We start from the raw sequence: 14958 nt of genomic DNA on the forward strand, positions 1-14958 counted from the left end.
GATAAAAAAGATTTCTATACTCTGCTAAGAGTACATATTTAATATCAATGGTTGTTCCATATGCCTGGAACATACTTCCTCCTCATATCTGTCTCATGGATTCTCTTTCCTTTAAGATAGCCCAGACATCACCACATGCTTCCAGATTTACCAGGGATCCTCATACCTCAAAATACAAACCACTTACTCCCACTTTCTCTTACATCAAAATTACCCAGGCCTCAGTCAATGTCAACTAGGGGAACTCTATGGCTTAGGTCTAGAGGAGATGGGAATACCCCCAATGGATGGCTTTCCTGGCAGGGCCCCTATGGTTTGAGTGCTGTTGCCCACACCGACCCCCTAAAATAAAACTTTATATGACTAAGCAGGCTGCCAACCCTTCTTAGAGGAGAAGGGGAATTTGGGAAAGGGCATGAATCCAACTGACACAAGAAAGCAATATGCTGTCCTCTAGGTGCATTTAATAAATCTACTTGCACAGTTCTTATCTGAGATGTTTCACTGACAGGTTGTGGTGGTATCTGGAAGCCCATACTAGACCATTAGCCAGAGTGACAACTATTAGTCACACAAATGAGAAGTTATCCCAACTTGTAATAAGTACAATGAAGAAAATGAGCCAACAGACACATTGGAGATTTTTTATTTTGAGAACTTTGTTTTGATGAGTTAGAAGGCAGTAAAGGAAAGCAAGGCTAGAACCTAGCTGGGCAAGTCTGCTTACCTGGATTCTGAGCCAGTCATATTAATGGTTTTGAATGGCTATTTGTGTTTCTTCTTTCCAAGATCAATTCATTTATTGATGAAAAGCAAATGGGTCCATTTCCCTATGGGAACCATGGATACATGCATATATAGAGGTGGTTAGGTGATGAAGTAGATGGAGAATTCTCTTCCTGTTGTCAAGGAGACCTGAATTCAAATCCCATCTCAGATACTTACTAGCTTTGTGACCTTAGGGAAGTAATTTAACTCCTTTTGATTCAGTTTCCTCATTTGTGAATTGTGGTTAAAAGTAGCACCTATCTCCCAGAGTTGTTGTGAGGATAAAATGACAATTTTGTAAAGTACTCTGTAAACCTTAAAAATGCTAATAAATGCTAGATTACTACTATTATTATCAGCATCTGTATACAGTTTACTTTTTGGATTGGAGCTGTTATCTATTGATATAAAAAAGTTCAGTGAAGAAACTCCCTGTAACAAGGCAGATCATTACCAGTTTTATAGCAGATATACTTAGTTAGTCATTGAGAGCACTGACTGATGGCCTAAGTGATCTACCCAGGGTCACACAGTCAATATGAATCAGAGGCAGTAACTGAACCCAGGTCTTTGTGACTCTGAGTTCAGTTCTTAATCCATTCCTCCATGGTGACCTCACACTATATACATATTTATATATAATCACTCAGATGTTTAGAGCTCTGGTTTGCAAAGTAATTTACATATATTAGCTCATTTGATCCTCACAATAATCCTGAAACGTAGGTACTATTATCATCCCCATTAAAAGCTAAATACATTGCCCAGAGCCATACAGCTATAAGTATCTGAGGCAGGATTTAAACCAGTATATAATTATACATCCATATGCTTAAGTCACAATTTAACGACTTGAATGCTAATGAATATCTGCAGAAAAAGAAAAAAAAACAACTAGCAAATTCATATTCACTGACATTTTCTCAATCTGCATACAAATACTCTTATTATCATTTGTTGGTTTTAAGTAAGATTTTTGTCCTAAGATTATTTGTGGCAATTGGTAAAGGAAATGTTTCTGAGGTTTGGAAATGGATGTGAATCCAAGATAGACTCAGTCAACACCCATTCAAATACATGAAATCAATGTATTCAAATACTTATCTTCACCTGGAAATATAAATTCAATCTTCAGTGTCAAGGTGGTGTTCATTTGTTAGGAAGGAAGGATTTCAGTCAATGTTTATACAGCTCGCACATAACTGGTCATTGTATTAATTCATTACATAGACATTTCCTCTACATTTATAAGCAAAAAAGGACATATAACGTATTAAGCAATTAAAAACTAATGAACTCAATATTACCATTACTGAAATCAATTAGGCTTTATTAAAACCTCTTCCTTCTTTTTCAGCATTGTTAGGTTCTGTATAAAGGAAGGAAAGATGGGAGCCAGCTAGATAGTGTACTAAACATTCACTTTTAGGGCATCTTCCTGAGTTAAAATCTGGTCTCAGACCCTTAGTAGCTGTGTGACCCTGGGCAAGTCACTTAACTCTGCCTGTAATGGTAATGGGAATTTGAAGATCTTCCCTGCCCCTTAAATAGGCCTAAAGGAATTTGAAGATCTTCCCTGCTTTGAAAATCTTCCCTGTCCTCTAATAGGTTGAATGTAATCACGTGGAGCCTGTAGTGGGAGGAGCTTGATGAAGGGTGGAGCAGAGCCCACAGTAAGCTGGGAGTGAGAACAATTAGAGCTGGAGGGAGGAGAGGATGTAGCCAAGGAAGTAGCTAGGCTTTTGCGTGTTTGTGGTAAGGCTAAAGGATGGTGTGGCTCTCTTCTGTGTTATAACTTATTAACTTCTTTGTTGCTATAATGGATTCAATTTTCTGCTGTTGGGATTGGCTTTCTGGTGTCTGAATAAATGTTTTGCTTCTGTCTTCTATATGGAGAGTCTGTAATATTTGCAATTCAGAATTGTGCCAGCATATTCATAGTAAGCATCAGTGTTGTGAATATTGCTTTGACACAATATTGCCTCAGTTTCCTCATTTGTAAAATGATCTGGAAAAGAAAATGGGGGGGGGGTAGAGCCAATATGGTGGCATAGAAGCAGGAAATTCCATGAACTCCCCTAACAATTACCTCAAATACAAATATAAAATATGACTCTAAAAAAATCTTAGAGCTACAGAACCCACAAAGTGACAGATAGAAAGAAATCTGCTGAAGGCAGCCTGGCAGGGAAGGGTCTGTCACAGCACAGGGAGCAGAGCACAGTTCCACATGAGCAGACTTCAGGAGAGTGAATCACCAGCAGCTGTGGTGGGTTCTAGACTTCTCAACCCATAAATGCCAAAGAGCAAGTAAAAGGTCAGTGTGGAACTCTTTTGGAAAGGAAGGGCACAGTTCAGTCCCTGGCCCCAGGGTGAGAGGTGGCAGAGTTGCGGCGGCTGCAGCTACTGCCCCACATGGCTGCCTCCAGAGCTCCTGGCCTGCATATTGTAGGGGGACCAAGTCACCATTCAGAGGGTAATCACTCTTGCTTTAACCTGCTTGGATCTGGATTGCTGTCTTGGGTGGAGGTCCGGGGGTGTGTGGTCAGGGGGCCAGAGCTTGTGGGGGCTGCAGGGAGGGTGCCCTCCTAATAGCTCTGGCACCTGCAAAAACCCCAGTGATTTGGGATAAATCTCTCCTCTCTGGAAACAGAGTTCTACCATGGCAAAGAGCTCAAAAGTCAAGTAATTGACTGGCAACAGGAGCAAGCAGAAGAAGCAAAGCAAGCAGAGCAATAAAACCTTAGATTCTTTTGGGGGGGACAAAAAGGATCAAAATATGGAACTGGAAGGAGACAACAAAGTCACAACACTTACGTCAAAAGCTTCCAAGAAAAATATGAATTGAACACAGGCCATAGAGGAGCTCAAGAAGTATTTTGAAAATCAAGTAAGAAAAGTGGAAGAAAAATTGGTAAGAGAAATGAGAATGATGCAAGAAATTCATGAAAAGAGAGTCAACAACCTGACTGAAGAAAATAACACTTAAAAAATAGACTAACTTGGGGCAGCTAGGTGGCACAGTGAGTAAGAGTGCTGGCCCTGGAGTCAGGAGACCCGGGATCAGTTCTGGCCTCAGATACTTAACACCCACACAAAAAAAGACTGGCCATGTAACCTTGGGCAAGTTACTTAACTGCAATTGCTTTAAAAAAAAAAAAGTAACTCAAATGGCAAAAGAGGCCCAAAAAGCCAATGAGGAGAATACCTTAAAAAGTCAAATTTGCCAGGTGGAAAAGGAATCTCAAAAGCTCACTGAAGAGAATAATTCCTTCAGAATTAGACTGGAGCAAATGGGAACCTGATGGCTTTATGAGAAATCAAGATACTATTAAACAGATCCAAACAATGAAAAAATAGAAGGCAATGTGAAATATCTCATTGGAAAAACCACTGACCTAGAAAATAGATCCAGGAGAGATAATTTAAAAATTATTGGATTACCTGAAAGCCATGATCAAAAGAAGAACCTAGAAATCATCCTTCAAGAAATTCTCAAGGAAAATTGCCCTGATGTTTTAGAAACAGAGGGCAAAATAGAGGTTGAAAGAATCTACCCATTACCTCCTGAAAAAGATCCCCAAAAGAAAACTCCTAGGAATATTATAGCCAGGTTCCAAAATTCCCAGATCAAGGAGAAAATATTACAAGGAGCCAGGAAGAAACAATTTGAATATTATGGAAACACAATCAGGATAACACAGGATCTGGCAGTTTCTATACTGAGGGATCAGAGGGCTTGGAATATGATATTCCAGAGGTCAAAGGAGCTAGAATTAAAACCAAGAATCACCTACCCAGCAAAACTGAGTATCATGTTTCAGGGGAAAATATGGTCATTCAATGAAATAGAGGACTTTCAAGCATTCTAATTTTTTTTTAAGCAATTGGGGTTAAGTAACTTGCTCAAGGTTACACAGCTAGGTGTTTCTGGCTGGGTGCTAAGTGTCTGAGCCCAGATTCGATCCCCAGGTCATCCTGACACTGGGGCCAGTGCTCTTACTCACTGTGCTACCCGGCCACCCCCTTTCACACATTCTTGATGAAAAAAACAAGAGTTGAATAGAAAATTTGACTTTCAAATACAAGAAGCAAGAGAAGCATGAAAAGCTAAAGAGGAAAAAGAAATCATAACAAACTTATCAACTTGAACTATTTACATTCCTACATGGAAAAACAATAATTGTAACTCATGAGACTTCTCAGTATGAGGGTAGTTGAAGGGAATATATTTGTGTATATATTTATATAGGAGGGTATATGTGTATATAAATACATATGTGAGCATGTGTATATATGTGTACATGTATATGTAGACAGAGGGCACAGGATGAGTTGAATATGAAGGGATGATATCTAAAAAATAAAATTAAGAGGTGAGAGAGGAATATAATGAGAGGAGATAGGAAGAGATAAAATAGGGTAAATTATCTCATATAAAAGAGGCAAGAGAAAATTGTTAAAATGGAGGGGAAGAACAGAAGGCAAAAGGGAATGGGTCAACCTTACTCTCATTGAATTTGGCTTAAGGAAAGAATATCATACACACTAAATTGGGTATCTTCCCCTACAGGAAAGTAGGGGGGAAGGGGACAAAAGGGGAGATGATAGAAGGGAGGGAATGTTGGGGGGGAGGGTAGTTAGAAGCACACACTTTTGAAAAGGGACAGGGTCAAAGTAGAAAATAAAATAAGTGGGGGGCAGGAAAGGATGGAGGGTAATATAGTCAGTCTTTCACAATATATCTACTATGGACATGTTTTGCATAACTACACATGTGCAAACTGTATTGAATTGCTTATCTTCCTAGTAGGGATGGGTGATGAGGGAAGAAGGGAAAGAATCTGGAAATCAAAGTTTTAAAATCACATGTTAAAAATATTATTATTACTATTATTATTATTATTATGACATGCAACTGGGAAATAAGATATAGAAGCACTGGGTGTAGAAATCCATCTTGCCCTACTAGAAAGTCAGAGGGCTTAGGGCTAGGTGGCACAGTGAATAGAGCACTGGCCCTGGAGTCAGAGGACCTGAATTCAAATCCGGCCTCAGACACTTAACAAAAAAACTAGCCATGTGACCTTGGGCAAGTCACTTAACCCCAAATTGTCCTCCAGAAAGCAAAAAAAGAAAGAAAGAAAGTCAGAGGGGGCATAAGGAAGGATATGAGAGAGCAGATTGGGGGAAGGGGTATTCAGTAAGATTGCTATGTTGGGATGGTGGGGAGAGGAAAGATGGGGAGAAAATTTGTGACTCAAAATCTTGTGGAAATGAATAATATATGAAATATAGTGGAAAACTAAAAATAAATGAAAAACATTTTTAATTAAGAAAAAAAAGAAAATGAGAAAGCATTTCTGTGTCTCTGCCAAGAAAACCCCAAATAGGGTCTTGAAGAATGTAAAACAACTGAACAACACCAAACATTCCATTCAACTCAACATTTACTTAAGGCAGCAAGGTGACTCAGTGGATAGAGTGCTGGAGCTGGAGTCAGGAAGACTTGAGTTCAAATTTGAACCTTAGATACTTATTACCTGTGTGACCCTGGGCAAGTCACTTCTCCTCTGTTTGCCTTATTCCACTAGAGAAGGAAATAGCAAATCCCTCCAGTATCTTTGCCAAGAAAACCCCATGGACAATATGGTCCATAGAGTCATGAAAAGTTACATGATTGGACAATAACAATGTTCAAAGCATTGTGTTTGTGGCTTTAATAAAGATAACAGTTAAATGGCTTCTTTTTCCAGGGTGTTTGAATTCGGTTAGACAGAATTTTCTTAATTCTGTATTTATAAGAATTTTCTTTCTTTTTCTTTGCTTTTCTTTCCCTCTTCAATGTTTTCTCTCATGACCACATTATCAGAGTGATAATTCTGTCTATAGATTTCTCTTACTCTACACTTGGAAGTCCTAGATACTTCTTCTCATACTTTTCCTTTAGTCTGAGCATTTACTGAGTCTGTGGTGCTTACCCCCACTACATTTGGAGACCTAAGGAGGGGGCTAGAGCTTTGCCCAAGGTGCTCAATCATTGACATCTTCTGCTACTCTCTAGAGACAATAGAACTTAGCACTTAGGGAACAAGAATAATTAGTTAAAATATGAAGCTACCTGATGTCAGGTTGGGGTGAGCTCCATTTCTATCCCTTTCTTACCCCCTTATTCTCTGCCCACCTCTGGTTTACTCCCTAGTTTTTTGGTTTTTTTTATAATTCAGAGATTTTATTCTAATTACTTTAATTACCATGCTTATTTATAGAAATTCAGTATTCACACCAGTGTCCTAAGGTATCTTTCTTCTTCCAGGGCACAGTGTCTCCATTAGCAGGCACGCGCACACACACACACACACACACACACACACACACACACACACACACACACACACACACACACACACACCTGAACTGAAGGTGTGGTCTGTGGTACTTACCCCCAACATAAAATTTCCTAGTTATGACTACTTATACTGTCAGACCATCAAAAGGTTTAATTTCATCAAAAGGTTCAATTTAACCCATTGTGTATTTCACCCACAAAACCACTCAAGCACACAGCATTAGATTATGTAAAAGGAAACGGTTCCCTACTTTTTCAATGCTATAAATTCAAAGTTCTATATATTGATCGTGCCTGGAATAAGGAATACCTGTATTATGCACTTGGATGTCTAAGCAGAGATTCCGTAGAAGCCATTCTTCTAAGGTCAGAGTTTCACGATTCCTCCCACACAGCAGGAGTGCTTCAGGTGAGATATGTTTTGCAAATAATTTTCAAATCCACAGGCTGACACTCTATTTTTAATTGAGACATCCTCTTCAACCATCAGCCCTGGCAAGAATACCACACATTTCTGTTTCTCTGGCAACAGTCGTTTTCCATCAGTCAAGTTTCTTCTACCAGAAGGGAGCAGCATTTTTACACCTGGGATGAAGTTGCTGGGACAATAAAAACTTTTCCCAGGGCTTTGACAGTGATCCATTACCTTTCAGACCTTGCTTGTGCATTTCTACAGAGAGGGCTCTTTCCTGCTGGAGGAAGGGATATCATTCTGTGAATGCACTAATGATGTCTAATTATCATTGCTGCAAGCATTATAAGCATCTGGGCTTAATGTCTCCAGTTTCTATGATGATTCCCATATTTTAGCCAATTCTCCACTTGAATGGTTCCTTGCAGCTCTGTGATAGTGAGAACAGTTGGCTTCTGGGTAAATTTAAATATCCAGTTCTGACATACCTGCTTTATAACAGGTAATGGTAATAACAATGACTATGTTAATTTCAATCATATCTTTACTCACAGGGGAGGGAAACTCTTAGTTGAATATTTCTGTTATGCTAAAACTAGAAACAATCAGAAAGTGGGGCCTCCCTGACCAAAATATAAACCATCTGAAATTTGTGAGCCTTGGGGCCCAATAGGCACAAAAAAGGAGCATGGAAACAAACCCAACCTTGTGAGTACAAGGGCCTTGGGGAATTATTAAGTAAGGCACGTGACAAAGAGAAAGGAGTAGTGTTTTCCTTTCTAAAATGATCTTCCTAGCACAAAAGGCTTTTAAGAATTGACATAGAGTTATTTCCATAATTTTCTATAATGAAGAAAACAAAATAAAACACAATTTTAGGGTTTTTTTTCCCCCTCCTCCATCTCCATTCCTCTAGCACACAATATCCTAAAGGAGAGCAATTATCACCAAACTAGATCCTGGGCCCTAATTGGTTCATTAGCACTTCTTCCTATCTCATTGATAATCATCCTTTGCATTTGGACTATCTTTGGCTCTTAGATCTTGCAAATACAAGGCAGAGAAACTTCATTAAAATAATCCTCCTGAGCTCATTTTCTGTTTATCACCATCTTCTTTTCTCCTATGGTCTTGGCACTTTTATTAGCAGATACTGCCAGTTGTCGATTTTTTTTTAAGCCTCATTTGCATAGTTCCTGACATTTCAGGTTTACCTGGGGAGCTTCTTTGAAGATTAGAGCTGAAGAAATTCCATAGCCTTCATTTACAGCTGATGACTCTACCCTTCTTCCTTCCTTCACTGAGGCTCTCTAGACCCTGTTGGCTGAGCTGGCACTTTCCAAACTGGGATTCTGGAGTGAATACCAAATTCTTCCTTTTCTTTGTCCCTTGTATTTAGTAAGAGGTCTGCTTTCTTGCAAGGGTCTTTCTAGCAGTTATTGCCCTACCCCTCACTAAGGGTTTTTATAGAAATAGAAATAAAACAACACAGAGACAAATAGAAGTGCAAGACAGTCCTTGATCTCAGGGAGTTCACATTCTCATGAAAGAAGGATGACAATAGAAGGGTTCAGCTTTCAGGGCAGTTGGAAAGGCCCCATGGTTCTTGGGAAGCATGTAGTAATGCATCTTCTTTCATGTAATTTCCACTGATAAGACTGGTCATTGAATGGTTGTGGCCGCAGACAGACTGAGACCTGGGGAAAGACCTTAGTTTAGAAAGGCCAAAGTCACTCCTTCCCAGGACATCTCCACTCATCTTGACTTTTGTCTTGCCACTGGACTTTGAAGACTCTGGAAGAGAGAGTGTGGCTGACAGCTCTGTGAAGCTCTGCCCCACTTAAATTCAATTCTCACACAAGTCAAAACGTCACCTTGTGATGTCATTGGTCCTCTTTGAAAACAAAAGATGATTCATAAAGTGACTAATATGCAAATGTTTTACAGGATTGCACATATATAACATATCGAATTACTTGCTGTTTTTAGGCAGGGGGGAGGGGAGGAAGAAAAATTTGGAACTCAATTTTTTTAATTAAAAATTTTCTTAGTATGTAATTGGAAAAAAATACTATTTAAAAAAAAACAACAATAAATGAAGGATGAACAGCAACAGCTTATTCATTTCTGGTGTTAACCCTTGGCTGAGGTCAAAGATTTTGTAGCTATTCCTGCTGATGTAGAACCTACAGGAGCATTTGCCAGGAGGTCCCATCACAATCACAATCACAAGCACTGATTCTCCAGTGGATGCCACTGGAAGGTCTGGGATCAAGTCCCACTTCTAGCATACTGACTGAATGACATTGGGCAGTAATGTAACCTCTCCCAGGGCCCTAGGCATCTCTGTAAGGCCACAAATTGTGGAAAACGAGCTGATTTGCATTGGTGTTCAAGAATGATGAAATCACAGGTCTGATAAACAAAGGAATGAAAAAATGGCTGAATAAGTAAGTTAATAAATAATTTTCCCAGTGGTTCTTCTTGACTTTTTCCATTCTCTTCAATAATGTCTCAAGATTAGATCACACTTTCTTCAAAACAACACTTCAAGATGAGTAGTGTGAATACTATAATCCTTTTTAGAGATGATTCTCAGAGATGCCAAGTGATTTGCCCATGGGTCTATTGGCCAAGAAGTGAGATTTAATCCTAGTTCTTTCTGACACGAACCACAACACTTTCTTCTCTTCACTATTCTTCTTCTTTCATATTGTGATATCATTTGAATGATTAATCTTGCAAATTATTATTTTATAAATATATAATATATTTTTAAAATTCCTTTTCCTTTTGAATTTTCATTATAATAATTCATTATAATGTCAATTTATATTGTATAATGTATTATGCTTTTTGAAGTTCTTTTAATATATTTTATTATATTACTTAATAATTACCATTTAGGTGATTCTTTTATATAATTTTATATTATATATTTGTTTATAGTTGTATTATAATAGCATTTATACAGTATTTTTTATAATTGTAGTATGTATTTGTATATATAATTATAATAGCTAGCATTTATACAACACTTCAAGATTTGTAAGGTGATTTACATAGGTTTTCTCATTTGGTCCTTTCAACAACCTGGTGAGATAGGTGCTATTATCCCGATTTTATAGATATGGAAACTAAGGATCAGAGATAGTGACTTGCCCTGGGTCACACAGCTAATAAGTGTCTGAATTTCAGCTATATTTCAACTCAGGTGTTCCTGATTCCAAGTCCAACTCTGTACACTCTGCTACCTGGCTGCAGCATATATGATGTATATAGATATGACTACTTTGTGAGGTAGATAGGTCAGTCATTATTAACTTCATTTGATAGATGAGCAAACTGAAGCTCACTAGTTTGCCAGAGGTTACACTAAGAACCTAGAACAGAACTGGAACTGAACCCAGGTTCAGTGTTTTTCAAATAGAATCCCTCCTCTTCCCTCTGATTTTCCTACTGGGTCTCTTACTGACTTTTTGTTTTTTTGTAACAAATTATTCACCTCTTTTTAACGCTGCAGGTACTTCTGATGCCCCTCCAGCCTACTCCCTCCCTCTCCCCACCTTCCAATGACCAATCCTGAAATCCAGAGAGGCCCCACAATTCTGATTGGAAGCCTCTGGTTGCCAAGTCTCTTATCCTCTCATCTTCTCTCCATCTTCTTCCTTCACATCTTAGCTCCTTTTCCCCAGCAGTTTATGGAAACAAATTAAAGAGATGAAAAGAAATCAATCTCAAAACCAGCCTCTCTCTTTCTCAGTGGTGACATTTTCTCAATAGGCAGGAAGGCAAACTGCATTTGTAAAGCATTGAACATAAGGCTCTTCCTTTAGAAGAGCTGAGGTCTGGCAGTCTCCTTCGTATGATCTCTAAAAAGATGTTAGGGACTAAGGAGTTAGCACCCAGACTGTTCCAATGAGGCATTGGCCTCGATGGGGAATCTTGGCAGAGGAATCCTTCCTTTTCATTGGAAACTTAGACACCTTAGCACTCTTCCTATCATGCTCCCTACTAGAAGTGGAGAAGATAGAGGGCTACACTTAATAGAATGGAAGCCACTTGAAGGGAGGAACTATGTAGACTTCATGCCTGGCACATAGTAGGCACTTAAAAAGTGGTTGCTGATTGACTTGGAGCTCAGGAAAAACTGGGTGCAAAACCTGTTTCAGATTCTTACTAGTTGTGTGATCATGAGCAAGTCATTTATCATCCCTGAGTTTCAGTTTCCTTATCTGTAAAATAGGGATACCCAACTCACATGGTTATTGTGAGGTTCAAATGAACTACTTTGTATGCAGAGCGATGTAAACTTTAAGGCCCTATATGAATGCCAGGCATTTCTACTTCTGTCTTCCAATAGTACTTGCCTCCATGTATTTGTATTGATTGTCTTTCAAATCAATAATGCTCTGTCCCTTCATTTCTTAGTTTCTCAGGCTTTCTTTAAAATTCAACTCAAATTCCCACCTTTTGCTGCAGGTCTTTCCTGGTCTCCCAGATGCTAATGTCTTCTTATCTCATATTACCTTCCATCTACTCTAAATATAGGACAGCAAAGTGGCACACTGGTTACAGTACTGGGTCTGGAGTTAGGAAGACTCTTCTTCGTGAGTTCAAATCTGACTTCAGATGCTTACTAGAGGTCACTGTTTACCTCAATTTACTCATTTGTAAAATGAGCTGGAGAAGGAAATGGCAAATCACTCCAGCATCTTTGTCAAGAAAACGCCAAAGAAGGTCACAAAGAAGTGGACGTGACTGAATATCAACACTCTATATACATCTTAGATACACCTAATTATTTACATGTTGCGACTTTTTTTTTTACAATGTGAGTATTTTCACTAATGGTGAGTTATGAACTGATCTAACAATTCTGGAGAGCAGTTTGGAACTATTTACAAAGGGATATAATTTCCATAAGAAATGATGAACAGACAGATTTCAGAAAAACCTGGAAAGACTTGCATGAATTGATACTGAGTATACTGAGCAGAACCAGGAGAACCAGTGCACACAGTAGCAACAACATTGTGTGGTAACAACTATGATATATGTAGCTCTTCTCAGCAATGCAATGATCTAAGATAATTCCAAAGACTCATGATGGAAAATGCTATCCCCATCCAGAGAAAGAACTATGGGGTCTGAATGCAGATCAAAGCATACTATTTTCTCTTTTTTTTTCTTTCTTGTGGTTTTTCCCTTTTTTTCTGATTCTTCTTTAATATTATGATTGTGGAAATATGTTTGTACATGTATAGCCTATATATTCCCCCAATTGCATGCTGCCTTGGGGAAGGGGAAAGGGAAGGAGGGGGGGAAATTGAGAGGTAAAAATCTTATAGAAGTGAATGTTGTCCAGAACTATCAACACATAGAAGCAAAGGACAAAGTGAGAAGGTGGAGATCTTGGGGTGTGCAACCAGCTTGCCAGAGTGTGTAGAGGCTTCAAAGAGGGCAACCAATTAATACTTTTGGCAGCTGAGAAAACCCCAACATTTGGGACGAAGCTTCCCTGTCTGGTGGCAGAGTCCCACGGTGGCAAAAAGCCCAGGGGTCAAGTGATTGAGTGGTGACATGAGCAGGCAAAGGAAGCAAAATAAACAGAGGAATTCAACATTAGATTCCTATTTGGGGGACAAAAAGGACCAAAGAATGGAACAGGAGGAAGACAGTGAAGTCAGAAATTCTGCACCAAAAGCTTCAAAGAGAAATATGAGTTGGTTACAGGCCATACAGGACCTTAAGAAGCAAATAAGAGAAGTGGAGGAAAAATTAGGAAGAGAAATGAGAATAATGCAAGAAAATGATGAAATGAGAGTCAACAGCCTGACTGAGGAAAAGAATGCCTTAAAAAACAAACTAACTCAAATGGCAAAAGAGGCTCAAAAAGGCAATGAGGAGAAGAATGCCTTAAAAAGTCCAATTTGCTAGATGAAAAAAGAATCTCAAAAGCTCACTGAGGAGAATCATTCCTTCAGAATTAGATTGGAGCAAATGGAAGCTAGTGACTTTATTAGAAATCAAGATGCTGTTAAACAGATCCAAACAAATGTAAGAATAGGAGGTAATGTGAAATATCTCACTGGAAAAACCACTGACCTGGAAAACAGATCCAGGAGAGAGAATTTTAAAATTATTGGACTACCTGAAAGCTGTGATCGAAGAAAGAACCTAGAAATCATCCTCCATGAAATTCTCAAGGAAAACTGCCCTGATGTTTTAGAACCAGCGGGCAAAATAGAGGTTGAAAGAATCCACTGATCACCTCCTGAAAAAGATCCCAAAAAGAAAACTCCTAGGAATATTATAGCCAGGTTCTAAAATTCCAAGATCAAGGAGAGAATATTACAAACAACCAGAAAGAAACAATTTAAATATTGTGGAAACACAACCAGTATAACACAGAATCTGGCAGCTTCTACACTGAGGGATCAGAGGGCTTGGAATATGATGTTCTGGAGGTCAAAGGAGCTGGGATTAAAACCAAGAATCACCTACCCAGCAAAACTGAGTATCATGTTTCAGGGGAAAATATGGTCATTCAATGGAATAGAGGACTTTCAAGTATTTTTGATGAAAAAACCAGAGTTGAATAGAAAATTTGACATTTAAATACAATAGGGAAAAGAAATCAGAAGGAACTCATCAAAGTTGAACTATTTATATTCCTACATGGAAAATTGATAATTTTAACTGATGAAACTTTTCTCAGTATGCACGTAGTTAAAGGGAATAGAATATGTATATATATATATATATATGTGTGTGTGTGTGTGTGTATATATACACATATATATATACATATACACACACATACATATATATGTCTATATAGGAGGGTATATGGGCATATGGATACATATGTGAATGTGTGTATATATATGATTACAGGTATACATAGATAGAGGCCACAGGACCAATTTAATAGGAAGGGATGATACTTAAAAGGTGAAATTAAGAGGTGAGAGAGGAATATAATGAGAGGAGATGGGAAGAGACAGAATGAGGTAAACTATCTCATATAGAAGAAGCAAGGAAAATGGTTTCAATGGAGGGGAAGAACAGGAAGGCAAAAGGGAATGGGTCAACCTTATTCTCATTGAATTTGGCTCAGGGAGGGAATGACATACACACTAAATAGGGTATCTCACCCTACAGGAGAGTATAGGGGAAGGGGATGAGAGGGGGAATGATGGAAGGGAGGGCAGGCCGGGGGGGAGGGAAGTTGGAAGCACCCACTTTTGAAAAGGGATAGGATCAAAGTAGAGAATAGAACAAGTGGGAGATGGGATAGGAGGAAGGCAAATATAGTCAGTGTTTTACAATATATCTACCGTGTTTCCCCAATAATAAGACCTATCCTGAAAATAAGCCCTCCCCTTACTGTGTAAGATTCCTCTAAAATAAGCCCTCCCCCAAA

The sequence above is a fragment of the Petaurus breviceps genome, unplaced genomic scaffold (assembly GCF_028583685.1).
Source record: "Petaurus breviceps papuanus isolate PSGF00001 unplaced genomic scaffold, PetGlider_PUasm1.0 175, whole genome shotgun sequence".
NCBI lineage: Eukaryota > Metazoa > Chordata > Mammalia > Diprotodontia > Petauridae > Petaurus > Petaurus breviceps.